General features: G+C 44.8%; 1 protein-coding gene across 1 annotated transcript in view; it reads left to right on the top strand.

Annotated features, from left to right (window-relative positions):
- Positions 1-27,705, top strand: part of SUPT3H (SPT3 homolog, SAGA and STAGA complex component) — a 2,933,604-nt gene that overhangs the window by 63,133 nt on the left and 2,842,766 nt on the right. The window contains exon 2 of the mRNA XM_078647631.1: positions 13,371-13,512. The gene's annotated coding sequence lies outside the window, so the exon portion shown is untranslated. The remainder of the gene's footprint in view (positions 1-13,370; positions 13,513-27,705) is intronic.

The raw sequence follows: 27,705 nt of genomic DNA, 5'->3' as shown, positions 1-27,705 counted from the left end.
CACAGTAGGACATGTACATTTAAGTTTTACATGTCTTTCTAGTGAAAAGCTCTTACATTCATTTACTACTGCTGCAAGGCCTGTGTCTCCCATAGGATAACATTGGAGTTGTATTATTACATTTTATAAGTATAATTTTCAAATGGGAAGGGATCATTGGTTCATTTTTTCTGGAATACTAATTTAAAATCCTAACTTATGGTAAAGTCGGACTTTAAATTACTATTTAGAAAATGCCACATTTAGAAAGTTGAAAATAGAAATGATTGCCTATGCCTCCAAATTAATTAAAGTACAAACTGACTTCCGGTACGAGTAAACCACAGCTTGTTAGTTTACACAAAACATTTTATGTTTGTCAATTAAATACTCAGTTTACAAAAAGAGAAAATCACAATAAGCAGAACTCAGATCACTATCGACCTCATGTTTGAGCCATATATACATTCACAAAAAATAAATACAAAAGTGCAATAAACCAAAAATATGGTGAGCAATTTCGAAAACAATAACTTATTCACAAATACCAACATCACATTGAATACATGGACCAAAGAAAAACTTTTTACATTTGTGAAGCTAGGGCTCTTTGTACATGTTTAGAAACCCAGGGAGAAAGTAAGAAACATCATTTAGAACAGTTGTTACACTCCCAGAACCTGAATTATATTTCATCATTATATAATAAAATAAAACTAAAGAAATAGAGCAGCAGATGAAAATGAACAATAAAAAAAACTAACCCCCTTGGGGGAAAATGAACTATGCCAAGAACAAGAGCTTTTAAGGGTATTTTGTCATGAGGGGAGGGGGAAGAAAAAGAAAGGGAAAAGAAGAGAGTGGAAAGGGGGAAAAAGGAGGGCAATCTAGAGAACACAATTAATACTTCTAATAACTCTACAGCAATGAGAGAAATAGGGAGGCAATAAACAATTCAGGGAGTCTGTCTGGAAAGGAAATCAGTTAAAGGTAGCCATAACAAATCTTTTTTGACTAATAGGTGTATAGAGGTGGCATAAGCACGGTTAAGTCTGTGATGGTGACACAACAAATTCCACCAAGCATTATAGGTAATCTTTGAAGTGTCTTTCCAGTTGGTTGTAATTATCTGAAACGAAATTGCTATGAAAAGATCAATAAACTTACGTACATTACAATTAACATTCCATATGGGTAAGACCCACCCAGGAAAATATGCACAATCTCAAAAGGAACATCAGTAGATAAAATATTATTGAGTGTAGACCATATACGAGACCAAAGTGATTTGACCAAAGGACATTGAAAAAACATATGGAGAAAATCACTGTTGTCACAAGGGCATGACCAACACTTTTTCGAGTCAAGTAATTTGAATTTATGTAGATCAGAAGGAGTAAAAAAAAGTCTAATGTAAAAAAAATAAAAAGTCTGTGTGGTGCTGGCCGAACAAGAGACTGTGTGTATTTTAGACAAATAGTATCCCAAGTTTGTAGAGAAAATTCCTGAGCTAGGTCTGCTTCCCATAAAAGCTCAAGTTTAGACTTGAGCCTCTTAGTAGCGGGGTGAGAAAGCAGTTTGTAAATGGCAGAGGCTCTAAAAGGAATGGAAAAATCTGGTGGAGGTATGAGAGGGAGTGCAGCAGTGGAAAGAGAATTGTTATGAAAAATGAGAGAAGATAGAGTGTGAGTGAGTGAGAGAAAATGGGGTAAATGTGCGTTTGAGAGATTGAATGAGTCACGTAAGTGTTGGAAGGTTTTTAACCCCTTCCACGCTAATGACAAAGCCAGCTCGTCATGGGCGTTACCTGCGCTGCGCTCATGACGAGCTGGCTTTGTCATGTAAAGTGGGATTTATGAACCTTCAGCGCACAGCGGGAAAACCCGCTAGCACTGTAGTCTTTAAAGAATTGTCTTTGAGCAAGTGGTCATAAGTGATTATGCCTTTATCAATCCATTCTTTTCAGAAAAGCGCTGTTATTGATCTTGAGGAATTTATTATACCAGATCGGAGTCAAAAAGTGAAGAGAAGAGGGCGGGAGAAAGGAGCAAAACAGTAAAAGCGCTAATGCTTTAGAATGCTTAAATACTGGGGTAATGAGTCTCTTTGGAGGTTGAGATAAGCGAGTAGCGGTAAGGAATGAGAAGGGGGCAAGTTGTGCGAGTTCAATAGAGCTCCAAGCTGTTAAAGGAGGGAAAGATGAATCAGTAAGAAAAGGCCAGATTTGTTTTAGTGTAAAGGTCAAATGAAAACGAGAGATATTAGGAAAGTTAACCCCATCCAAATTCTTGGGTTGTTGGAGACGAAAAAGGGAAACCGTAGCTTTGCGATTGTTCCATAAGAACTTTGTTAGGAGGCGATTAATGGTTTTAAAAAAGTAATGTGAAAGGGAAATAGGAAGCATAGAAAGATAAAAATTGACAATAGGAAGTAGCATCATTTTAACGGTTGCAAGTCTTCCCCACCAGGATAGAAAAAGAGGGGACCAACTATCAATAAGTGAAGAGATTTTTTTAAGTATATCCGTATGATTCATTTTAATGGTTTCACGAATAGTATTAGCATATAAAATACCTAAACATTTGACATGCCTGGGATTCCAGTCAAAACCAGATCCCTCAAACATATGAGAGAAGCAAAACTTATTAAGAGGAAGAATTTCAGATTTGTCAATATTCAACTTGTAACCAGAGACCAGTGAATAATCATGAAGTAAAGAGAAAAGTGCAGGTAAGGAAGTAGTTGGATTAGATATAAAGTAAGATATCATCTGCATAAGCAGTACATTTGATTTCAACATTCTGGTATACGAATCCGGTATATGAGGATGAACGTCTTATTTTTTCCAAAAAAGGTTCTAGTGCTAGAATAAAAAGGAGGGAGGAAAGAGGACAGCCTTTCCTGGTTCCTCTATGAAGGGAAAAGTATTGTGACTGTGAACCATTGACCCAAATAGAAGTCATAGGAGCAGAGTATAATAGCTGAATATATTTAATAATCAGAGGACTAAAACCATGCCATCTGAGCGCACTGAACATAAAATCCCAATTGACCCGATCAAAGGCTTTTCAGCATCTAATGTGATAGCTGCAGCGGGAGAATTCATTTTTGAAGCAAGATGTATGATGTTAAGAAGAGTTCTTGAATTATCAGTAATAGACCTACCCTTGACGAATCCAGATTGATATATGTTAACTAAATCAGGCATTACTTTATTAAGATGGATAGCTAAAATATTTGCATATATTTTACAGTCTGTGTTAATAAGGGAAATGGGACGGTAATTTTTACAAAGAGTAGGGTCTTTGTCCTTTTTAGGAAGTAGGCAGAGCATCCTCCATCTTGAACCCAGGACCCCGGAGGGACTCAAAGGGCAAGTCTGCTGGCCTCCTGATCTTAGCCTCAGGGACATAAAAGGCTCCCCATTAGCTCTTGGACTCGTCTTCAGTGAGTTCCTGACCATCAAGACGTGCCCCTCAGATCCTGGACACTTTGTGTGGCTCAGTGGGCTTTTAATTCAAGCGTTTATGTTATTTGCAACTGCAAACAGGCCCATTTGCCCAAGAACCACGGCTCTCCTACTGGCGTGCAGCGAAAGCTGGTGCCAGCTCATCTCCTCACACAGCCAGCATCGGCACCGCAGAGGATCACCACCACGAAGCTGCAGCCCTCCCGTCCATGACGCCCAGCCTGCTCTTCAAGCCACACTGGCCACTGCCTGCTATGCCTTACTTGCTCCACACATTCCTCTTCCACACGAGCAGGACTCTTGGCCCAAAAACTGAGAAGGTAAAACTTTAGTGGGACTGATATGGGACTGTATGTGACCTGTGCTCCATCGCGATCAGCCTGAACTTTTGAATTTGACCTGGTCCGGTGCAGCCGGATTTGCCAGTTGCCGCTTTGTGCTTTTAGGCGTTATTTTACAGTTTATTCTTTAAAAATGCATAACTCTGGTTCTACTGATTGGACTTTTGTTGTTTTGGTCGTGTTTTATTTATTACATTTTGCTCTGTTTTTCTAACTTGGTGTGGGATCTTTTGTGTGGTGTTTTTACTGTTTAACAGTTTAAAGTATTGCACAAATACTTAACACATTGCCTCTAAGTTAAGTCTGACCACTCTGTGCCAAGCTACCAGTGGGTTGAGCACAGGTTAATTTGGGGTTTGCTTGAGCCTTACCGTGACTATGATTTTGGTTGCTGCTTGACCAGGACCCACACCCCAGTCAGCTAGTAACCTAATTTCTAACACCTGTTTTAATGACCAACCGGTGCCTTGCACACTACTAAATCCAGTGACTGATGCTTGGCATTATTAATTTCCCACCACATATCTGGGCCGCTTCTCCTCTCATAGCCAAAGTTCAGGAACACATGATGGGCCCCTTGTACAGAAAGGTGATGCTGGTATTTAATAACATTAACGACTAAAGTCATAATTTCTTCAGTTGAAATGATCGGTAAGGTAGTGCTGGTTGCCATGGAGTACCAGTGTCGAGAGCACCATCCATGTTTGCTGCCGGCCTCAGCAATAAGAAACAAGATCTGTGAAAATGAGCTAAACATCTCACAATGTTAGGAGTAACAATCTTTTAAGGTGCCACTGCAACACACAAACGTAATGATCTAGTGACTACATTACTGAGTAGAGGGGTTTTTGAGGCCCTTGATATGAATGGTAGGGGGCAAGGGTAAGGACATGTATGTGTGAGGAGGGTCGATGGGTTCTGGGCAGAGTAACTGCCCGCGGCCTCTTTAGCACCCGACTGGTCTAGTGTTAGTTGAACGAGCATGTAATGGGCAGGCATGTATCTAAATTATTTGTACGAAAAATAACATTAGAAATATACAAAATAAATGCATTATGCAGGTCTAATTTTATTAGTGCTTCTTATGAAATATGTAAAGTTTGTAAACTAATGCATTGTGGTTGCTGACATAAACTATGGAATAAAGTATCCTCACCTCAACACAATCTGGATATTATGAATCCTTAGGTAGGTCCATAACCCTGTATGGGCTTGTGACCGAGGCATTAAAAGTTGCATTGCAATGGTGTAGAGTCAATCTATCAATCAGGTGTTTGTTAAGTGCGACTACTCACCCGTAAGGGTCTCAAGTCCCTGGGGGGAGGGTGGGGGTCGCAGGTTCCAGTCCATCAAGGAGGGGGTCTGTCAAAGAGCCAGGTTTTGAGGTTTCTTGCGAAGATGGGCGTCTGTCTGAGGTGGAGCGGAAGATCATTCCACGCTCTGGCCGCGAGGAAGGAGAAGGAGCGGCCTCCTGATCTGGTCTTTTTGGCATGGGGGACCACGGTGTAGGAAAGCTGAAGCTGATCGTATAGTCCTTTGGGGTGTGTGGAATTTGAGTCGGCTGTTCAGGTATGCTGGTCGGTATCGTGGAGGGCCTTGCGAGCGTGGGTTAGCATCTGGAAGGTGACTCTAGCTTAGAAGGGGACAGGTGCTGGGAGATGTGGCTGTATCTTGGCAGGTTGAGGACCAGTCTTGCTGTGGCGTTTTGGATGTTCTGTAGCTTGCGGGTGAAGTTTCTGTTTATTCCGGCATAGAGTGCGTTGCCGTAGTCGAGTCTGCTGGTGACCAGGGCGTGAGTGACGGTCCTTCTGTATTCGAGGGGGGTCCATTTGAAGGTCTTATGTAAGAGGCGGAGGGTGTGGAAGCAGGAGGACGAGACGGGCCATTTTGAGCTAAGAGTCCAGGATGATTCTCAGGTTGCGTGCGTGGTCCGTGGGGGTGGGCAGGCGTCCGAGGGCAGGGAGCCACCAGGTGTCAGTCCAGGCATCGGGGGTTTGGCCCATGATGAGTACTTCCGTTTTGTTGGTGTTTAGTTGTAGGCAGCTGTTTTTCATCCCTTTCTGTCGAAAGTTGTGTCTGGCGGTGTGTGGTCCGCTGGATAGGGAGAGGATGAGTGGGGTGTCGTCTGCGTATGACACTATGTTGATTCCGTAGGTTCTGACGATGGGGGCGATCGGAGCCATGTAGACGTTGAAGAGCTTAGGGCTGAGGGAGGACCCTGCGGGACTACCCAGGTGGTAGTTGTAGGGTCCGAGAGGAAAGGGGGGAGTCTGACCTGCTGCATTCTGCCAGAGCGGAAGGAGTGGATCCAGTCGAGTAACCACTTGACTCAATTCACAAATATCTTTTTTTTTTTTTAACAGAAATAACTTGTCTCCATATTTTCCTTGTACGTTCAGAGTTGACAACCAACAGTGCAGTTCACTAAAATCCCAAGAAGTTCTTCTGGAAATCTAGCAAGATCTGAGATTTTCGGGAATTTTCCATCTGCATCATACTTACTCATGGAAATTTGAAGATATGCAAGCAGCAGTGTGGGCAATAGGGGCAGCACCAGTGTATTTAGTTCTCATATATGTATAGTAGAGATGCTCAACTTCCCGTGACCCCACCGATGAGGAAAGTCACAAATGTAAGAGAAAAGACTTTCTCTCAAAGTAATTAGGTTCTGAAAAAGAGCATACAATTGAACGTAATACCTTCATTAATTATGCACAAGCATGTAATTAAATATCTTTTTTTCACAAAATGTTATGGGATCCACAAGATACATGCAAAAATGGAGTGCAAGGAGTCTTGAGATTTCTTATTTTCAATTATTCTTTATTTGTAGTCAAATGTATCAGCCCAGCCAACGCGTTTCGTCCAACATGGACTTCATCAGGGCTGAAAAAACAATATAAAACGTATGTCACTTTTTGCATGTATTTTGTGGATCCCATAACATTTTGTATAATTTGGGGGAAAAAGATGTTTAATTACATGCTTGTGCATAATTAATAAAGGTATTACGTTCAATTGTATGCTCCTTTTCAGAACCTAATTACTCATGGAAATTGTCCACCAGGGAAAAGTTCACTAGTTAGTATAGCAGAAATATTCGTTTGTACATACAACTGTTCTTCATTTCTTTTCTAAAGCTGAAATAGTTTACCCTGTAGGGAAAACCCATTCCCTCACACAATTATTTAGGAGTCAATTGGGGTGGACTCCATTCACTGCCTGGCAAGCGCACTTTCCACAAGAGGGTGGAATGCTACGGAAAACTATAATCCGAATTTGCAGGTATTCACCAGTTTGCATGGCCACCTCTCATGTGCCCCATTTTTAAATTCCCAAAATCAAGTCTTCAAGGGGCACAGGTTCGTTCCAATTTTGGGAATTAAGGTTGTTGTTGACATTTTCCTTTTTGTTTTAGGCAATATAGCACCTTCGGAAATGCAGAAAATGATCATAAATGTGAAGGTGCAACTTATAGAAAAATCTCTCATTGCTTCTTATAGTTATAAATACGTGGCTGCGTCATCTTTCATTTGAGCCCCATTTTGAGCACCATTTTGACGCCACTCTCCTGTTTCAAGGTAAATATTGGCAGGCAGAGCCCCAGGACATGACGTTCTTGTTTCCACATCTTTCTTCCCAGCAGCATTGGCCCCTGATACTAAATAAAGATCAGAGGCTACTTAGAAAAGATGTTATTAAAGGGTGTGGAAGAGTACATAGTGAAGATGACATGCTGCAATGTATGTTTAGCGTTGTGAAAGTACGAGCGTAGGCTTAATGCTTGCACCTCAGTGCCAACAATAACCCAAGTCAGAGCAAAGCCTGGCTGAAAACAGCACAGTTAACCAGTCAGGACCCAATTCACAAAGGCCAGCCTGAAAAAGTTAAATGCCTACTCCTGTGGGTTTCCGGACAGATTTGAAGTAGATTTATGAAGCTTAGGGCACGAAGACAAAACATGATAGAAGTAGCCAGAAATCTGCTTTAAGTACCACATTTTCATGAGAACGCCTGCGCTTTTCCACTCCAGTCTCATGACAGCCAACAGACATGCATGGCGATAATTTTATGATGAGATCCGGTCAGTGGACCACATAGATATTGCCAAAGCCTGTGGAAATTCCGGGTGAGCATGGCGCATAATGCACAGATTACAATGTGATAACATGCTTTTGCATATAAATGTACAGATACATAAACATGTAATAGGACTTCAAATAATTTCAGTCGATGAAAAGCTGCTAATCTAAGCACGAACAATGATAAAAGCTTGCCTGCCTAAGTTCTAAAAAAACAAAGAATATTATCAATACTTTTTTAGAATGTGCACCCTGAATAGCGACCCTAGAATACCAACGGGACATAATATCGAGGACAAAATATTGTAGAAAAATATCAACTGGTAAGTAATTTTACATTTTCTAGACTCCATATCTCTACACCTACCCGCTATAGATATTTTCAAGGTACATAGATGAGGAGTTAGGAATAGTAAATCTATACTTCCCTATCTGGGCTTACCTTTTGATATTTTGTTACTTGGTATTCTGTTCTGATTTTCTTGAACCACGATATTCTAGTGGTCGATATTCAGTCATATAATCCATTTACAGGTCTTGTGTAATCAGTGAAGGTATTATGCTCTGAATGCAGGGTGGGACTGGCGTTCTATTTTCCCTGATTGTGCAAAGCGCACTTCTGCCCCTCACATGATACCAACAACCATTCTCCTCCTATGGCCTCAAGAGCCAGTTCAATGTACAAAAACAAAGTACATTCTAATGGCTAGATTTACAAGCCTTTGCAATGGGTTTGTGTCACAAACGTGACTCAAACCTGCACAAAACATTTTTCGTTAGAAAAACTACCTAAAAGAAACACAAAGCGAGGCAAAGTGCTGCTTTGTGTTACTCTGCATCAGAGGTGCATTACATGGGTGGTACATGGACGTTCTTGTGCTACCATCCATGCTTTTTGATGCAAACCCTATCTACTAACAATAGTAGACATTGTTTTGCACCAAAAAAATTACACCACTTTGAAACAGGCGTTAAAAGGAGAAATACTTTTATTTCTCCTTTCGTTTCTGACTTTGCATGTGTGCTGTACTGTACAGCATACATGTTAAGTAGGAATAGCTTTAGAGTTTGTCTAGGCATAGTATTTTGTACTGGAAGGATCGCCTTTCAGTACAAAAACTATGGTGCAAAGGTGTGTGAATGGTGCTCGGCAGGTTAATTGTCTACCAGCGCTAAGGAGAGAGGAGGCTAGTGCTGTATCTCAGTAGATATAGCGATTTCCTCCTCTCTCCCTGCCACACAGTGCAGCTAAGCAACTTTAGGTACTGCTCTGCATTGTGTGATAGGGTCGCAAATCTGCCCCTGAGTTTTTCTAAAGAAAGTAAGCACAGAGCTCCAGGGAGTCAGTCAGACATATAAAAGTTGTATCTTAACAATTTCTGTTTACAGAACTAAGGGACCGTGAGTGCTCGTTACTGGAAAGTAAGGACAGTTACATGTAAAATGAAGGAGTTTATCAGTGGATGGCACAATGGATGAAACATTGGGACAGATTTACTAAGCTGTGTGAAAGGAGGCAAGCAGAACAGGGCCATATCTTGCTGTTTCTCTCTCCCTCTGTGCTGGCACAGTTAAAACTGCCTTGTGCCAATGCATACTATGCATTGGCGTGAGATAGCCTTAATTGTGCCATATACCAGGGTGTGTGATATTGCGCACCCTTGCACCATAGAGCAAGAATAGATTTTGTACAAGAAGGGCATTGTTCTAGTACGAAACACTATACTTAGACCTAGTTTAGCACTTTTCCCACCTTGTACGAGCCTGGTCAGTGCAGCACACATGCAAAGTTGGAAACATTTTGGTTAAAGAAAACCTTTCTCAAACTTTCCTTCTGCCTCGAGGAGGCATTACCATTCAGCGCAAAGTCCTGCCAATCTTTTTTAGTAGATAGGGCTTTGTATCAAAATCAATGGGTGATTACATGGGAGCTCCCCTGTACCACCCATGGAACCTTATATACATATTACCTACTGCCAGTCGCCAGTAAGTAGTTATAATTCGGAATAAAGTTTCCGTAGGAAAAGCGTTTATTACTTTTGGCAATAACTTTGGCACCACTTGACAAATCTTCTCAAAAGTTTCAAAAAGCGTCCCCTTTCTGGTTCAGCTGCTATATTTAAAGTTTTGAGGTGATCTGTCAAGCGGGGGTCAAGAAAAAAGGGGAATCCCAAAATGCGTTTTCCCCATGTGAAGTCTATGGGGATTTTTCATTTTTTGAAAACGACTACAGCCCGTACCGCTGTACAGAATTACACCAAATTGGGCAGAAAGCTAGATGTCGGTCCAGAAAGTGTGCTTTTTGTGATTTGGTGTAAATCCGTTCAGTGGTTTCAGAGATCTTCAAGTTTAAAAAATATAGATATCTGGTAGCCCAAAAACCTACTGAAAAGCTACTGAAATTTGATTGGCTGCCAACACTTTAACCAGGAAGTGTTGCTAGCCATCTTAAAACCAATATACATGCTATCACCCCATTAAAATGCATTGTAGTGAATGGCAGGTTTTCAGGGTCACAAAAAGGAGAACTTATAAACAGTGATAACAGATTTTGGTTACAAAATATATCATCTGCTGATGGTGCCATACTCATTTTAAGAATAGTGGTGTGTTCTAAGATGATTTTACATTTTGAAAAAGCCTTCTGCTGGGATTTCATGAATCATGTTTGAGAGAAAACAGTTTTTCGTGATTTTCCCATAGAGGTTATGGAAGGTGCACCAGAAGCTACAATGCAGAGCATATTATCTGTACATTCACACTCTTTCTCAGCCACATGACAATGGGGACCCAGGGGGACCTTGGTGCGAGCCGGTGTCCCCTTGGGTTTTTTCGCGCGGTGGAACAATTCACGCAGCGTGATAGGTGTAGGTAGGTAAGGGGCGGTGTTAGGAATTAACATTGGCAAGTGTGCTTCATTCTGGTTCGTGCATTTTCAGTTGAACCCTTAGCGTCAAAATCCGTACTTTCCTGACGCTCCCTAAGTGGGATAAGGAGGAGCTGGGCCCTCCCATCATTGCTTGGCTTACTTGCTGTGACCACGCCCCCTTCCTACTTCCTGGTTCCTGTTCGAGTTGCTTTGCTGCCGTCTAGAGCTCTGCTGGGCTCTGTCTTCTAGTCGCCTGATACCTGATTCTCCTGACCCTCTGCTACTCGCTTTTCTGCCCTGTGAGTGTGCGTGTGGTGTCTGGTTGTGAAAGCGGTATTCTTTGCCGCTTCGTTTTCCGTGAACGCGACGCCCTGCTATTCCTCACGCATTTTGCGGGCGTAATCGGTTCACTCTCTGCTTTATACTGGTTTTGCTACCACTGTTACCTCTTTGGTTTGCCCCTTTGCTTTAGTGGTTTTTTCCTCTTGAGAGTGAGCGCTCCGCCCTATCCTCCTAGGGGCCGGGTGTCTCACCTCCTGAGTGGGTGCTGCTCCGCTGTATTCGCCCCCTGTGCAGCCGGTCGGTGCCCCTCACTCCTTTTCTGTTTTGTGTGTGTTTTGTCTGGTGTTTTGGTGTTACTGCTCCGCTGGCCTGGTCCTCTTTAGTCAGCCGGCCAGTTCACCTCACCTACCCTTACCATTTGCTTTGCGTCAGAGGTGTGTTGAGTCCTTCGTGAGTCCTGTTTTGGACCCCTCCCTGATTGCCTGGACTCATCGTTGACGCCGGCCCGATCTACACTTGGGGTAAGATCCATGAGTGATCACACTTGTTAATGTTTTATGGTGTTTCATGTAAGCATAGGGATTGTGTCTATTCCTAACTTGATCTTTGTTTCCTAGCCTGGACCACCCCCCCCCCCGGAGACGCCTTTTCTACTATTCTGTTACCCCACGTATGAGGAGAGTGGTGGACACTCCTTGGGTAAATTCCCTCATACTTTTAGGAAACAACAGATAGGAGTGTGGTCTACCTTGTTAGCGCATTCCTGCTGCTGTGTCTTGGAGGTGTGGGGATTTGTCTTCGCTCCCGTGGAAGTTGGCCCTTCTCCTAACAGGCGGGTTCTGGTATCTAGGTTATTTATAGAGGGGTTTTGGGCAGGAAGCTTCACTTTGAGGGGATTTATTTAGGGGAGCGTTTTATTGACGTTCAACCGTTTCCTCAGATTGAAGCACAAATTTTGATTGGTGAAATGGCGGAAAGCGCTGCTCTAAATGACGCGCTCCGCATTCTCTATGAGGCTGGCCGCGAGGATCTGTTGCTGCCAGGGGTGTCGGCGTCTTTGGCGGCAGGTGCGAGGCGCTCCAAGCGTGTTGCGGCGCTGGGTGTCACGGAAGCTGTGGCGGCATGTTTATCTTCAAAAAGCCGTACCCAGCTAGTGACCGCTAGCGCTGATCAGTTACCTGTTTAAGCCCATAACCACAGACGCCCTTCGCGTCGTAGCGGTGGGGTTAGGCTGCATTCTCCCCACTGCTCTTCCTTGTCTGCAGTGGAGGAAAGTGCGTTGGGGGCGGTCTCCGCCCCTTGTGTGGGCCGTACGAGGAGGCTTGTCACCAGTAGGGTAGCGCTGCCTCCAGAAGCCTTCCTGCATCAATTACTCAAGGGAGCATTGGTAGGGGGAGGGGCTCTACTGAGTGGGAGGTTACTTCTTTTCCTTTGTCAGTTTCTCCTTCTGCTAAAAGGGCACATTTGGTGAAAAGGTGCGTGCAAAGAGCGCTCATTTTAACAAAAGGATGTCATTAATTAATATAGCCCCTCCTGTTTTTTCAGATGGACGCTCTGCAACCCTAGTGGATTATTCTAGTGACTGTGGGGAGGAAGATGCTGTTTTTCAAGCATTGTCCCCTCTATTATGCATAATAATGTTTCTAAAAATGTGCAGGTTGTTGGGTCTGCATGGGGGGGGGGGCTGTTTCAGATGTTGTGCTGTCTACTATGCCTAGAGGCCCTCCTGGGGCAAAATCCAGTTTGCTCAGTCAAAAAACAGTTAACACTGGTCATATTGAAATGTCAGAGGCAGCTCTGGGTGATGATGTCTCTGAGGTTTTGAATGATGTTGAAGGGTGGCCGCAGAATGAACATGATTCTTCACATTTAGACCAGTTTTGGAATTTGCCAAGAATTGTATCTATTTTTCCGGAATCTCGCCCCCCTCCCTGTCACCCTCAGGTTACTTTTGACTCTTCATTCAGACCACAATGTGGACAGTGGGTGTGGGTTGAGCATTCTGCTCCTTCATCGTCCGCGGTTGGCAGCTTCGTACAGGCTTCTGGAGTTGGTAAGTTGTCAGCGGCTTCTGGCAAGAGCAGCTGGAAGTCTGTATCACCTACAATCTCTCAGCCAGATTTCTGTGTTACGGCCGGGCTCTCTGAGCGGAGACCTGTGACCAATTGGAAGTCTTATGACGGCAGGGTTGGGGATGGTGAAATGCCAGGTAGTAGCAATGATGATTTTGAAATATTGGATGAGCATTTTGATCAAGGGTGTGTGGCTGAAAATGCAAATGAAGGGGATTTTGTGGAAGTTTTGATGATAATGCATGTACTTTGAGTCACGATCATGTTTTGTCACAGGGGCGTCCGGGGACAATCAATTCTTCTAGTACGTTGTAGAAGTCAAGAGCGGACAGTGGGACTGAACAAGAACGGCGTCACGGTCAGCGTCGTTGTGATGATCCACAGGAATTTCAAAAACGTGCTGCTCAGTTAACAACAGGTAAGCCTCATTTGTGGGCTTCTTAGTCACAACCTTTGTCGGGCAAGCATAATACTGGTTTTGTGGGTGTTGGTGATTCACATGTGAATGAGATTTGAGGTTTGGGGATAAGTGAGGATATGGTGAAAGTAACGGATCAGACATCGTTATCTAGTAGTGTTGCAGGGTCAAACAAAGCTTCGGGTCGAGTCAAACAGGTTTCAGATGTTGTCAATTCCAGTTTGGGGCAGGATTCAGTCATTGTTAACATTCATAAGAAGCTCCCGTATATGGGTTTAGCTATGCCATTGGGGATGCATCTTTCAGATAAAACAAAGAAGAGAATTCGGCAGCATGAGTACGTTGATGTTTTCAAACTCCTTCATAGAGACATTCAAGCTAAGGAGGGGTCCAAAGAGGAAGAATGGGAGCTTTCTAGACGTCCCAGAGTCCCTGAGACTATTGAGAATTGGACTGCTGCATTTTTAATATATGCAAGTGTATATTGTGAGAGACACCAAGATAGGGCTGTGGCCATGTTTAAATACATGGATATTATTCGCAAAGCACAATTGCAATTTGGTGGCTATGCATGGCTCAACTATGATGAAGAATTCAGGGCTAGAGTCAGTATTTTTAATGATAAACCTTGGGGCGAGGTGGATCAAGAACTTTGGTTGCAGTGGATGTCCTCTACCCAGCCACCTGCGATGATCCACACTGCAAGTGGTCTGCCAATTACGTACCGGCCCTTTCTACCTCGCCCCACCCATATCGGGGTGGGTGTTTTTGGTAGTGGACAACTGCCGACATCAGGCTCTTGTTGGAATCTTAACCGAGGTGTATGCACCAGGCAATTTTGCAGGTTCAAGCATGAATGTTCCCAATGTGGAGGAAAACATGCCATTACCCAATGTTTCACAAACCAGAGTTTCGGGGATCAAGGGAGGTTCCAAAGAGGTAGAGGTGCAGAACATCAATTAATACCAAAGGGCTCATACCCCAATTAAGCTGCAGTTACTGATACCATGGTTGGAGGTGTATCCCGATTCAGAACCTGCTTCTAAACTTTATTGGGGATTTAAAGATGGTTTCGAGATAGGTTATCAAGGGACACAATATCATAGATGGGCGTGACAACTTGAAATCCGCCAAAGAATTGGCACATATTGTTCAGAAGAAACTGGATGTTGAGTTAAAAGCTGGCAGGATAGCGGGTCCTTTTAGTCGGTGTCCCTTGCAGAATTTGATGGCGTCCCCGTTGGGCATAGTTCCCAAGAAATTGGCTGGAAAATTCAGATTAATTCATCCTCTATCGTGGCCGGAGGGCCAATCTATTAATTATTTCTTTTCCCCTACTGACTCTAATGTCTCATTTCCTTCTGTTGATGATGCTTTAAGATTGGTGCGGATGGTTGGGACTGGTGCTGAACTAGCAAAATGCGGTATTCAGTCGGCTTTTCGTTTACTACCTAAACATCCATCGGATTTTGAGCTCCTAGACATGTTTTTAATTGAGCATTTTATGTAGACAGAGTCCTCCCTATGGGTTGTTCAGTGTCTTGTGCTTTGTTTGAAAAGTTTAGCACTTTCTTACAATGGTGTTTTTCGAGAAGTGGTCACAAACATGTTTGTCATTATTTAGATGATTTTATGTTCATTGGAGAGGCACATTTAGATCAGTGTCGCAGAGTTTTAGGCATTTTTCAGGGCATGGCTGAGGAGTTTGGTGTTCCGCTGGCTCCGGAAAAAACTGAAGGTCCTTGTACCAAACTCACTTTTTTGGGTATCGAGATCCATACAGAAGCTGTGATGGCTCGTTTTCCGATTGCAAAGGTGTGTGAAATCAGGTCCTTTCTGTTGGAGGTTCTTGACAAGGATAAAATCGAGCTCAGGCAGGATCAGCTTTTGTTGGGCTACCTAAACGTTGCTTGTCGGGTGGTCAGGGCTGGCAGAACTTTTTGCAGACGGTTAGGAATGGCAATTTCAGGAGCATACCTCCCTCATCACAGGATTAGAATTACTAAAGCCATCAAGGAGGACCTTTTGGTTTGGCTAACATTTTTGGAAGACTTCAATGGAGTTTCTCTCTCTTTTTTGTGGAGGACAAAACTATTTGGCAGATACAAATATTTTCAGATGCTTCTGGGGCTCATGGTTTTGGCTTATTTTGGGAGGTTCGCTGGTGTGCGGAGAAATGGCCTCAACATTGGCTCCAACAGGGACGCAGTATTGCTTTTTTGGAATTGATTCCTCTCATTGTAGCTTTCCTAGTCTGGGGTGAGGAATTTCGAGACAGGTGCGTGCTGTTTCATATCGATAATATGTCTGTGGTGGACCTCATTAATAACCAAAAAGCGAAAGATCTACGGGTGTTACGCCTGTTGCGGGTTTTCATGCTACAGAGCCTCAAGTGAAATATTTTTTTCAGAGCTAGACACATACCGGATGCGTTGTCTTGCTTTAATTGGTAGAAATTCCGAAATTTGGCGCCGTGGCGGGCAACTTAAAAACTTCGATTCCGCAAGACATCTGGGTGCTGGGGGATTGAGGATCATCAGGTTGGTCAAAAAGTCTATAGCTCCTTCCACCAGACGCAGTTATCAACAGGCCTGGACTGAATTTTTAAGTTATGCTAAATCTCACAGCTTTGAAGGGACACTAATTGGTAACAGATGTTTCATTTTACGGTATGTGTTGTATTTGATTCGCAGGGGTTTGTCTCACACAACCATTTCTGGGAAACTGGCTGAGATTTCTTTTTATGGACAGTTATGGTGGGGTCAAGACTTGCTGGGGAATGTTTTGTTACGTCTTATGTTGAAAGATTTTAGTAGAGAACGCGCATATTCTTTGCCTTTGCGTGAACCAATTACTTTTGTTCTTTTGCAGCAGTTGCTAGTACAATTACCATTTTGCTGTCATGACATGTGGGAGGTTGCTCATTTTAGGCTTTGCATGATATGGTTATTTTTTGGTGCTTTTAGGGTTTCAGAATTGTTGGGGTTGAGGGATCAAATGGGTATTCAGACCAGTGAAGACGAGCTTAAGACTAGCCCGTCTGTGCCCGTCCGGGCCCGGACGAAGCCAGGGGCCAGAACCCCTGCCCAAACAGCCTCAAACATCCAGGTATTGTCATCTAACCAAATATTGGCTTTACGTCCCCACAAACAAAAAGGCTGTACAATACTTGGGACCCAACATGTAGACAGCGCTATGTGCCCGAATTGCAAATTTTCACTCCTGAATATCCAACCCTATCCCCTCACCAAAACTAATCAGACGCTGCATGTTCACCATACTGCCCTTATTGCTGACAATTTTCGGTTTCTTAGTCTAAACTGTCGCTCTTTGCCCAAACACAAACTGGACATTTTTAACCTCCTATCAGACGAGCAGCCCGATGCTCATTTTTTGACGGAAACGTGGCTACACGATAGTGCCGGTCCTGATATAGCAACAGCTCTTCCCACTAATTATGCTATTATGCGAAGAAATAGATTACTAAGAATAGGAGCTGGTATTGCCATCATTTTTAAAAATCATCTGAAATGTAGTTTTGACCCTGTGAATATCCCTGATTGTGAAGCAGCCACTTTCAAATTAACTCTGACTCCTAATTTTACCCTATCTGGCATGCTGATTTATCGGCCTCCAGAAGATTTTACGCAGTGGGCGACCACCTTAGCCAGCTATATTCCCCCGCTCCACTTGGGTTCATAAAATGTCTCTCTTATAGGGGACTTTAATATTCATTTAGAAGACCTCTCAAGCATTATCTGTACCAACCTGATAGATGATTTAGCAGCCCTAAATATAAAGCTTCTAAATTTGGGCCCCACTCATAAAGCGGGACATTTACTGGACCCTATTTTTTCGAGTCTATCAGAGCTGGTATGTTATCCTGCAATCACTATATGCTGGTCAGACCATTTCTTAGTCAAATTTATTTTAGAACTACCAGCCCCATTAGCCTCTCCTCCCTCTTCACAGATTACTTCGCGGAAGAACTGGAAAAAACTGGACCTTCCAGCTTTTAATAAAGCTCTTTGTGGAAATCCCCCTTCTAATGGCCTTAATATGGAAAGTGCAGCTAAGGCCACTCATACTTGGCTCACTGAAGCCGTTGACTCATGTCTTCCCACAGCACACAAAACTTTCAAAGAGCACCGCCCCCCAGCTCCCTGGTATAACGACGTACTGAAAATTGAGAAGTCCGAGTGCAAAGCACTAGAGAGACAATGGCAAAAAAACTACTCACCGGAGAAGAAAGTCATATATACTAAAACGAGAAATAATTACCACACCTCCTGCATAAAAACCAAAGCCTTGTACGTTTCTAAAACCATTACGGAAGCTACCAACCGCTCAAAAACCTTGTTTAACATTGTCAAAGAATTGGCAGGATCCCAGTTGCTACTTCTCGATCTCTTAACGAAGTACAGTGTGACAATCTCGCCCAATTCTTCATAGGGAAAATTGACAACCTAATCCTGGAAATGAACAGCTTAAATCCCGACATTATTAGCCAAGACACAACTGAAATTGTCCCCGCCCCTACGGGCACCTTAGATTTCTGGCCTCCCATTACAATGGACGACTTTAAAACCATTCTTAATAGTATTAAATCGGGATCTCCTATGGATCCAGTCCCCATTAATATCCTTAAAAAACTGGAATTTTCTCATCTGCAGGTGATTCTCGATATACTTAATACTTCTTTCACACAGTCTACTGTACCTGCCCTCTGGAAACATGCAATGGTGACTCCCTTATTAAAAAAACCTATGGCTGATCCCGAAGTCTTATCCAACTACAGACCTATCTCTCTCCTGCCAGTGTTTTCTAAAATTTTAGAAAGACATGTCCACTCTCTCCTAACACATTTTTCAGAAACTAACAATTCTCTCCACTCCTCACAATCTGGCTTCCGGGCCGGCTACTCCACTGAAACAGCACTACTGGGAGTTACTGAAAAGATCCGTAAGCTCCTTGATGATGGCTAAAAGGTTGCCCTCATTCTATTGGACCTTAGTGCGGCCTTTGATACCATCTCGCACAAAAGGGTGCTAAATACACTGGAAAAAACTGGTATATGTGGTGCAGCACTTGAATGGATTTGTCCTTTCTAGAAAATCACACTTTTCAAATTATGTCAGCTTCAGCTAGTTCCAAATGTTTTGCCTCACTCCATGGGGTACCGCAGGGCTCAATTCTTAGCCCACTGCTATTTAATCTGTATGTTAGATCTTTAGCAGACATAGCAGACCAAGCTGGCCTCGCTCTTATGACTTACGCGGATGATTCACAAATCATCTTTTCCCTCTCTGATTCCAGCACATTGGCTCCTTCCCATCTTAAACAGGGCCTTACCGATATTTCCAACTGGATGACCACCAACCAGTTAGAGCTAAATGGAGATAAGACGGAGGTTCTCATTTTAGGACAACACAAAGATCTGTGGGAGTCCTCCCACTGGCCTACCCAAATGGGCAATTTCCCTGTTCCGACCTGCCATGTCCGTAACCTGGGTGTCATTGTGGACAGCACACTGTCTATGAAACAACAAACTGGTAAAGTAGCTGCCCTATGTTTCACCATCCTAAAATGGCTCAAGAAAATCCTTTGGATGCTGCCTGTAATCCACCCAAAAGACCGTAGTCAATGCTCTTATTACATCTCGACTTGACTACGGTAACATTCTATATCTTGGGTCAAACAAGGCCGTGGTACATAGATTGCAGCTTATCCAGAACTCTGCCGCCAGGTTGCTTTGTACGGTTCCTAAAACTTCCAGTATTTCTGGCCACCTACGCGATCTACATTGGCTCAGGGTAGAGAATCGCATTAAATTGAAAGCCCTGAGCTATATGTTTAAAATAAAAGCTGGCACCGCTCCCAAATATCTTCAGGCGCTAGTGCGTCTCTACGTACCCGCTCGTCACTTACAATCTCAAACCGCGGCAAATTTCTGTGTGCCTAGGTTTAAACTTTCTAGAGTAGGAGGGAGATCGTTCTCCTATTTAGGCCCATCCATTTGGAATACTCTTCCTACCTTCATTCGGAAAGAAGACAACTATTCACGTTTCCGAAAAAATGTCAAAACCTGGCTGTTTGATCAGTAACATCTACGAAAGGTTCTGCTCTGTTGTATGCTCCGTCTTGGCGCCGGGAAACCCTTTTTGGGTAGGTGCGCGCCTTATAAGCTTAAATAAATACATAAATGTTCAATGAGGAACAATGAGGGTTCTGTTGAGGAAGTCTAAAACTGATCAATTGGGAAAGGGCACTTGGATTCATTTAAACAGTAGTGGTGTTCAGGAATGTTGCCCTCTGGGGGAATCCGAGTCATTCGTAAGTTCTCCTGATTTTCAGCATGGGGTTATATTTTCGCATCGCAATGGCAATAAGATTACCAGTGCTGATTTATTGGCTGTTTTGCGTAAATCCTTGATGATGGTTGGGAAAAACCCCTTATTGTTTAGGACTCACTCTTTCCGTATAGGGGCAGCTACTGAAGCGGCCATATTGGGGTGGGGTTGGGAGGATATTAAAAGGATTGGTAGGTGGAAATCTGCTTGTTGTTCTCGTTATGTCAGAAAATAATAGCAACTATTTATTACATGGCTGCAGACTAATTTGGTTTTTTCCACCTAGGTTGTGTAAAAAGTTCATTATCATCGAAAATGAGTACATGGATTGTAAGCCACTCCTCATTAAATGGTCAGCCATCTTTGCAGAGCGGCAGTTATACGGCAGAGCGCTTGGACTTCCCAACAAAGGCCACAAAGTCCTCTGGAAAGGGAAAGGTGGGATGAGATGGGAGGGTTTGTTTCCCATGCTATCAGAGTTGTCGTCTGCAAGAGGATTCCCGGATTTGTTAATTATTCAATTTCATTATGTCTTTATTTCGAAGTAAAATTCATAAAAGACAACATACTATACATAAAAACATTTAAAAAAAACTACAGTGAACATATCCCCAAATACCTAAGAGAAAGTTACAAACATACGATATGTAATTCGTATCATGGCAATTAATTTAAAAAGTGTTCAATTTCTTGGTACGAATCAGCCATGCCCAACCCAGAAATTTAGCCACACAGATCACAGAAATCTCAGATATAATACTACGAAATTTCTGTAGGGCTTCCAGGTATCCCCTACAATCCAAAATTCTACACAATGGTTTCAGCCATTTCAATCGAGGGGCTCTGTATGCTGGGCAAGCAAAAAACATATGGCCAATACTTTCTACCTGGTCCGGACACCAAAAACATTTGTTACTTATATTCTTCGCCCACTTTGTAGTAAAAGAATTAATGGGTAAAGAACCTACACGAAACTGGTGGTAGAGTTTACGATCCAGGGTTTTACATATCAAGTCCCAATAGGGCTCGAGTGAAGGAGTCACCTTATGAGTTAAAAAAAACCCCGTTAGGTTCTTATCCGAAGATTGGGTGACCAGGATAGATTTTTTCGAGGCCCAAAAAAGATCCTTAAAAGCTTTTTTAGGGGGGAAACTGGATTGCCCGGGGTTAATCCACAGCTCAGGGAGGCCCATTGTATACAATATGTGTTTGACTTCCCTGAGCCAGGGGATGCTGTGAGCACCCCACAATGATTTAACCTCATCCAGTTCACGGGCGAATGGGCTGAGCTCTGGAGTCGTCCAAAGCCGACGCCAGAGTGCCACTAATCGAAACTGTGCCATCTCGTCTAGGGGTCTGCAACCTAAGTCTAATAGCAGTGGTTTGGTGGGAGAAGATTGTGGAAGCCCTATCAAGTTCCGCAGGAACCTATTCTGAGCAGTGGCCAAAACTGACAAATCCATGTAACCCCAGATGTCAGCTCCGTAAAGGGTTGCTGCATTGACCTTGGCTTCATAGATTTTTAACGCTAGAGTGATGCATTTAGTCAAGGATTTTTTCTGTTCTTGCAATAAACAACCCGTGAGACGGACAAATTTAAGATTTAGTGCCTCCAACTGGGGATTCCAACTAAGTTGGTAATCAAGTGTCACACCCAGATACGTCATGACCTTGACCTGTTCGATTGGGGCACCATTCAAACTAACTGAGCTTTTAATTGGGGTTTTCTTGCTAAAAACCATAAATTTGGTTTTGTCTACGTTGATTTGCAAGTCATTATTCCTACAGAACTCTGCAAACCTGTTCAAGGCTGACTGTAACCCGCTCCAGGTTTTAGAAAGGAGCAGGGTGTCGTCGGCAAAGATTAGCATCGGATATTTTGATCCGCCCAGGGATGGTGCATCAGTCTGTGTTTTGTTAAAAAACTGGACTACCTGGTTTATGAAAAGGAGAAACAGGGTGGGAGCCAACACGCAGCCCTGACGCACCCCCCGTTGGACTGGGAAGCTGTTGGTCACCTGACCCTGTTTCCCCCACCTTACTCGGGCGAAATCATCCTCATGCAATCGCATGACTAATTCCAGGAGTTCGACAGGAAAGCCCATATGTCTAAGAGCTTCCCATAGTTTCACCCTTGGAACTAAGTCGAAAGCCGACTTAAGATCAACGAATGCGGCATAGATGACCCCTCCACCCAGGAAGACCACCTTCCAGTAGAGCATGGTGAGCCGGAACACCTGGTCTATGGTGCTAGTGCCCAATCTAAACCCTGCCTGCATAGGAGAGAGTATGTTGTTCTGTTCAATCCACCCCTGGATTCTTGCTAGGGCCATTCTTGCTACTATTTTTTGAAGTGAATCGATCAGGCTTATGGGGCGATCGATAGTTGTTAGGCAATGATCGATCCCCTTTTTTATATATTGGCAATATCTCAGCCCCTTTCCAGGATTGAGGAATCCTTGCCCCTGCTGCGATAGTATTTGCCAATAGGGTGATGTATGGGACCCATAAATCAAGATTTAGTTTAAAGAGGTCCGCTGGAATAGCATCTAGACCCGGGGCTTTACCTGACTGGACTGAACCTAGGGCATGCAACGTGTCTGAGGCGGAAAAAGTGAGTTGGTCCCCTGGGTTTATGGATGGTGCCCCCACTACAGACTCGGTTACCAGTTCTCGCTCGGCGCTCATATCTTTAAATTGGGCTGAAAAGAATTCCACCCAATCCAGAGCAGAGACATGGTTTACCGGTATTTGAGAATCAGGATCCCTAGCCCACCTAACAGTCTCCCAAAATTTCACTTGATCAGATGACTTGCACGCCATAAGAAGATCTGACCAATAAGAATCATCCCAATCCCTCTTAGCTGTCCAGAGGGCCTGTTTGTAAGACTGCCTAGCTTTCCTGATGTCATGAGAGATCCTAGATTTAACAGCTACTATTAATTTACTGTGGGCCTCCCTGCAGCTCTTGTTATACCATCTTTTGTGCGCCTTAACTGTCTTATTTTTTGATGGCTTGGTGAGAAGACTTTTAAGATCCATAAAACACTTCTCATGGAGATTGATAATTAAGGAATCGACTCCACCAGAGGGGGATAAAGCTGTCATCCTGCCCCTTGCGTCTAAAACCAACTCCTCTATTTCACGAATGAGCTCTGGGTCCACTATGACCCTGGACCATTTAACTCGTCTTCTGTTGTCACACAATACTGTGTCGGACATTAGGCAAGCTGTTTCCAGTTGACAATCACCCAGTCCGGGTACCCTAAGACCCAAAGAGAGAGGGTTGTGGTCACTCTCTGGCCTGGGCTCTACCACCATATCTATTACGCGTGACCAAAGTTCTACATTGACCAATATGTAGTCAATGCGACTTACACTGGTCCCATTATCAAAAGTTGGCCTCCCGAGACTATCAGACGAGTGCGGCTGTTCACTGCCCGAAGCCCCCACTCCAGGCAGAATCCCAGCCAGTGGAGGGCCGCCTCTGTGCCCCTTACGCCCTTGCTTATGGTCAGTGGGGGGATATTCTAGGCTGTATCTTCATCAATTCCCACATCTTCAGCCAAACTAAGGATGGGTTCGTAAGAACAGTTCAGGTCACCTGCTACTAAGACAAAATGATCACCACTGTGCTTCTTCAGAAGACTATCTAGATCGTTCAAGACCGGTTGCTTCCTACCACCCTGGCAGCCTCGGGCGTAAATATTAATTAGGAGAATGTCCTTGCTGTTATCCCTTCCAAGGCTAATACAAAGGAGGTCGGCATTCTCAACCAAGATTTCCTTAGCTTGGAAGCCCAGGGTGTTTCTGATCCACACCACAAGTCCTCCGGAGGCCCTACCCCTAGGGCCCTGTACGGCGGGTTTGTAATAGTTCAGGTAGCCTACTCTAAATAAAGGGACAGTTGCCCAGGTTTCCTGAAAAACGACGATATCGTATGTATCGATAAAGTCGACCCAATCGTCGCCATCCAGGCGACCCCTTAGCCCTGCAATATTCCAAGAAGCCACCCTAATTGTTCCTACTGGGCTACTATATGGGGTAGTCTGCGATGAGCCCAAGTCGCCTGCCCTGATCTCAGAGGAGACGGTGACATGACCATGGACTAGACTAGGTCCTTCAAGGGAAGTTGAACAATCCATGCGGACTACTGGGACGGTTGTGGGGGCGGACACCTGAAGGGGATTGGATTCCATGGAGCACATTGAGGCGTCAATCCCCCCCAGTCAATCGACCTCATCCAAACAACCGAACATATTGGAAGTAGGAGCCCCTACCCACCAGTTGTTTTGACCTTGCCAACCATCCCTTCGTCCTTTCCGTCTGAAGTTTTGGACTGTTGACCAAGTCCCCTCTATCTCAACATTCTGCCGTGGAGGGTAGAAAAATGTAAGGGGTCTGACGACAATAGATGAATCGTCTTCACGAGAGACCCATGAGCAAAGATGCTGAGCTGTATGGGGGTCTGCAAAGGACACTACTATGCAGTCACCCGCAATAGACTTGCGTGTGGGGCCTACCCAAGGTACTCTACGTGCCATTAGTACCCTGCTTCTAAGGTGGTTAGGAAGCTGTCTATTTGCGTTGAGCCAGTAAATGACCTTGTTTTTAGCGACCAATGGTTCTCTTGGATTTGAGGTTCTCTTCCAGGGGATCCTCATCAATAGTCATAAGCATTAGAATATTCCCGCCCATGTGCGGGACCCCGGAAACACTATATTATATGTGCCCCACATATATATACTCATATATATATAAATACATATATATATATATATAACATGCAATAGCAGCCAATAAAAACAGAGCTGAAATATGCTGTGTAGAATTTCCACCATACATGCAATAATAATAAGCATTAGAAACATGAGAAACAACACAAAGTTTGTTTTAGAAACTGTTTTAATGCTCAGAAAGCAGTAGAAATTCTTATAACTCACTGGAAGCATAGAAAGCTCCCAGGCTGCATTGCAAACACACAGTCTAAAAAGACTGAAAAGCTAACCTGTAGCTACATTGCAATAAACTGACACCGTGCCTTTAAGGCACTCATGACCCCCAGTATCCCATCATGCCTCAGGGGTGACAGTTAGGTCAGTTGTTCTTTCCGGCTCCTTCAGAGAAGGACCCTGGTTACACAGCTCCACTAATTTTCCTGTTTTTTGACAGAAAAACTCTTCACTTTTGACAATTTTTTGTTCTTACTCGACATTTAACATCTAGTCAAGTAAGATACTGTCTTTTTCAGTCAATTTGGTGAGCATTTTCTCCTGAAAATGCCTTCACTCTTTGACAAATGCCCTTCTTGTGGCAACAAGAAGGCCAAGTCAGACAACCACGACGTCTGTATCCTGTGTCTGCCTGAGGAACATGATCCAGGCACCTGTCCTCATTGTGAACACCTGTCAGGAAGAACTTTAAAAGACAGGGAGAGGATTCGCATTTATGGCCTAGCTCATAGGTCATCAAGAGGAAGATCTCCGGTGAAGAAGGGCTCCAAGAAGACTCATTCATCTTCCAGAAAGAAGTCTTCATACCCCTCACCCTCAGCGTCGGGCTCGGCGCTGAGAAAAGAACCACCGGTGGATCATTCATCGTCTAAACTACCGTCGACGGCGGGCTCGCCGTCGAAGAGAAGACCAGGTACGTCGACGACGTCGAAGGATCCAGTTCCATCGTCGAAATCTCCTCCGTCGGCGTCAACCGGGCGACGTCCGACGTCGAGGAAGGGAACTCCGCCGCCGTCAACCGGGCGACGGTCGGCGTCGAGACCCAGGACCCCTCCGCCGTCGTCAACCAGGCGACGACCGGCGTCGAGGGAGGTCACCCCTCCGCCGTCGTCATCCAGACGTCGACCGGCGTCGAGAAATGTGACTCTTCCGCCGTCGTCGAAGAAGCGACGTTCGGCGTCGAGGACCAAGACCCCTCCGCCGTCGACAGGGAAGAGTCGATCGGCGCCGAGGATGCAGTCTCCGTCGGTGTCTCGTCAGCTCTCGGCGTCGAGGGTGTCCAATACCCCTCCACCGTCGTCGCACAGACATTCGACGTCGATGCGGAAATCTCCGTCGACGGCTGATCATCACCGTTCGACGTCGAGTGAAAGACCTCCGTCGACGATTAGACATCGTCAGTCGACGTCGAGGCAGGGTGCTTCGTCGACGACGTCAAGACTTCCGTCGACTGGGCATCGTCGTTCGACGTCGAGGGAGAGGTCTCCGTCGAAGGCCGGTACTCACCGTTCGACGTCGAGACGTGGAACTCAGTCGGCGGCTGCTCATCGCCGCTCGACGTCGAGAGACCATACATCCTTGCATAGACACTCTAAAACAAGATTGTTTGATCCGCCGACTCCCCGAAAGCACTCGACCACGAGGGAAGATCGCTCGGCGTCGAGAGGTTCAGATGTGGTGATGGTAACGGAGTCAGCTTCCCGTCATTCCACCTCAAGGTCCTCTGGCTCCTCAACTACGTCTTCGAAGTCCAGAAGTCCAGTACGCAAGTCACCTGAGCGTCGGACGGACCCTTGGGCGGATAAGGTCAGACTTTCACCTAGATGGTATAAGTCTTTGGATCATTGGAGAGATTCTGGAGCTGCAAAACGTATGCAGGACTACGCCAGCTCGCAGCACAGGTCTCCTCTTCAGGATCTAGTGGAGGAGATGGACAAGCATAGCCCTCTCAGGCGCAAATCTCCGGTGAGAACACCAACTAGATCTCCCAGAAGGACCCGATCTCCCAGAAAAGACCCAGAGGATCGGGTCAGGTCTCGCTCTCCTAGACGTGAGGTGCGTTCGAAACGATCCAAGGAGAGGAGGCACAGTGTCCACCGTAGACGTCGACGAACTCCATCTACTTCCTCGACCTCTTCTACCAGGTCTTCCAAGAGGGACTACTCCCCTACTTTGACGGACAGTCTTACGTCCCGATCCTCCCAAGTGGATGACATTGGCACGTATCTGGACGTCTTGCAAAGAGGAGCTCAGAAGCTGAACATTGAAATGTCTGTCCCTCAGGTTACCACGACAGTCATTTTTGAGACTCTACACAAAAAGGCGATCACCCGGCCTCTACTGCCATTAGTTCCGGGGATTATAGATCCTGTCAAGGAGGTATTCCTAACTCCGGCGGCTATCAGAGCGGTGCCAGCCCGCATCCAAAAGAAATACAAACCGGCCTCTTCTGACCCGGTTTTTGTAAGATCGGACCCGCCAGCAGACTCTGTTATTGTGGCGGCGGCGAGGAAGACACACGCAGTGGCAGGTTCTTCTTCCGTCCCCCCAGACAAGGACAGCAAGACGCAAGACTCCTGGGGTCGCAAAGTTTGCAACTCAGCTGCGTCGACTCTGAAGGTTTCTAGTGCGGCTGCACTTCTGGGTCGGTACGACAGAGCCTTATGGGACTCTATGGAAAGGTTCAAAGCCAAGCTGCCAAAAGAAGACCAGCAGGACTTTGAAGAGACCGTGACTGAAGGATGTCTGGTGGCGAATCAGATGATAAGCACGGCTGCGGATGGTGCTGTCCTGTCGGCGCATTCCTATTCTCATGGGGTTTGTGCCAGGAGATCGGCATGGTTACGCTTGACAGGCCTGAAGCCGGATGCTCAACATCGCATCCTTAATCTCCCCTTTTCGGGTTCCGCTCTTTTCGGTGAGCATGCGGACGAAGAAATGACCCGAATGAAGACGGAACTAGACACAGTGAAAGCGGTGGGCTTGGAAAAGAAGAAAGAGTTCAAGCGTCGTTTCAAGCCCAACAGGGGGAGAGGGGCCCAACAGAGGGTTCAAACCCCTCAATGGTCCCAAAGTAAAGCCCAAGGAAAACCCCAGTTTCGAGGTAAACC

Source organism: Lissotriton helveticus, chromosome 6 (assembly GCF_964261635.1).
Source record: "Lissotriton helveticus chromosome 6, aLisHel1.1, whole genome shotgun sequence".
In the NCBI taxonomy this organism is placed as follows: domain Eukaryota; kingdom Metazoa; phylum Chordata; class Amphibia; order Caudata; family Salamandridae; genus Lissotriton; species Lissotriton helveticus.
This window is presented reverse-complemented; position numbering and strand designations above follow the sequence as displayed.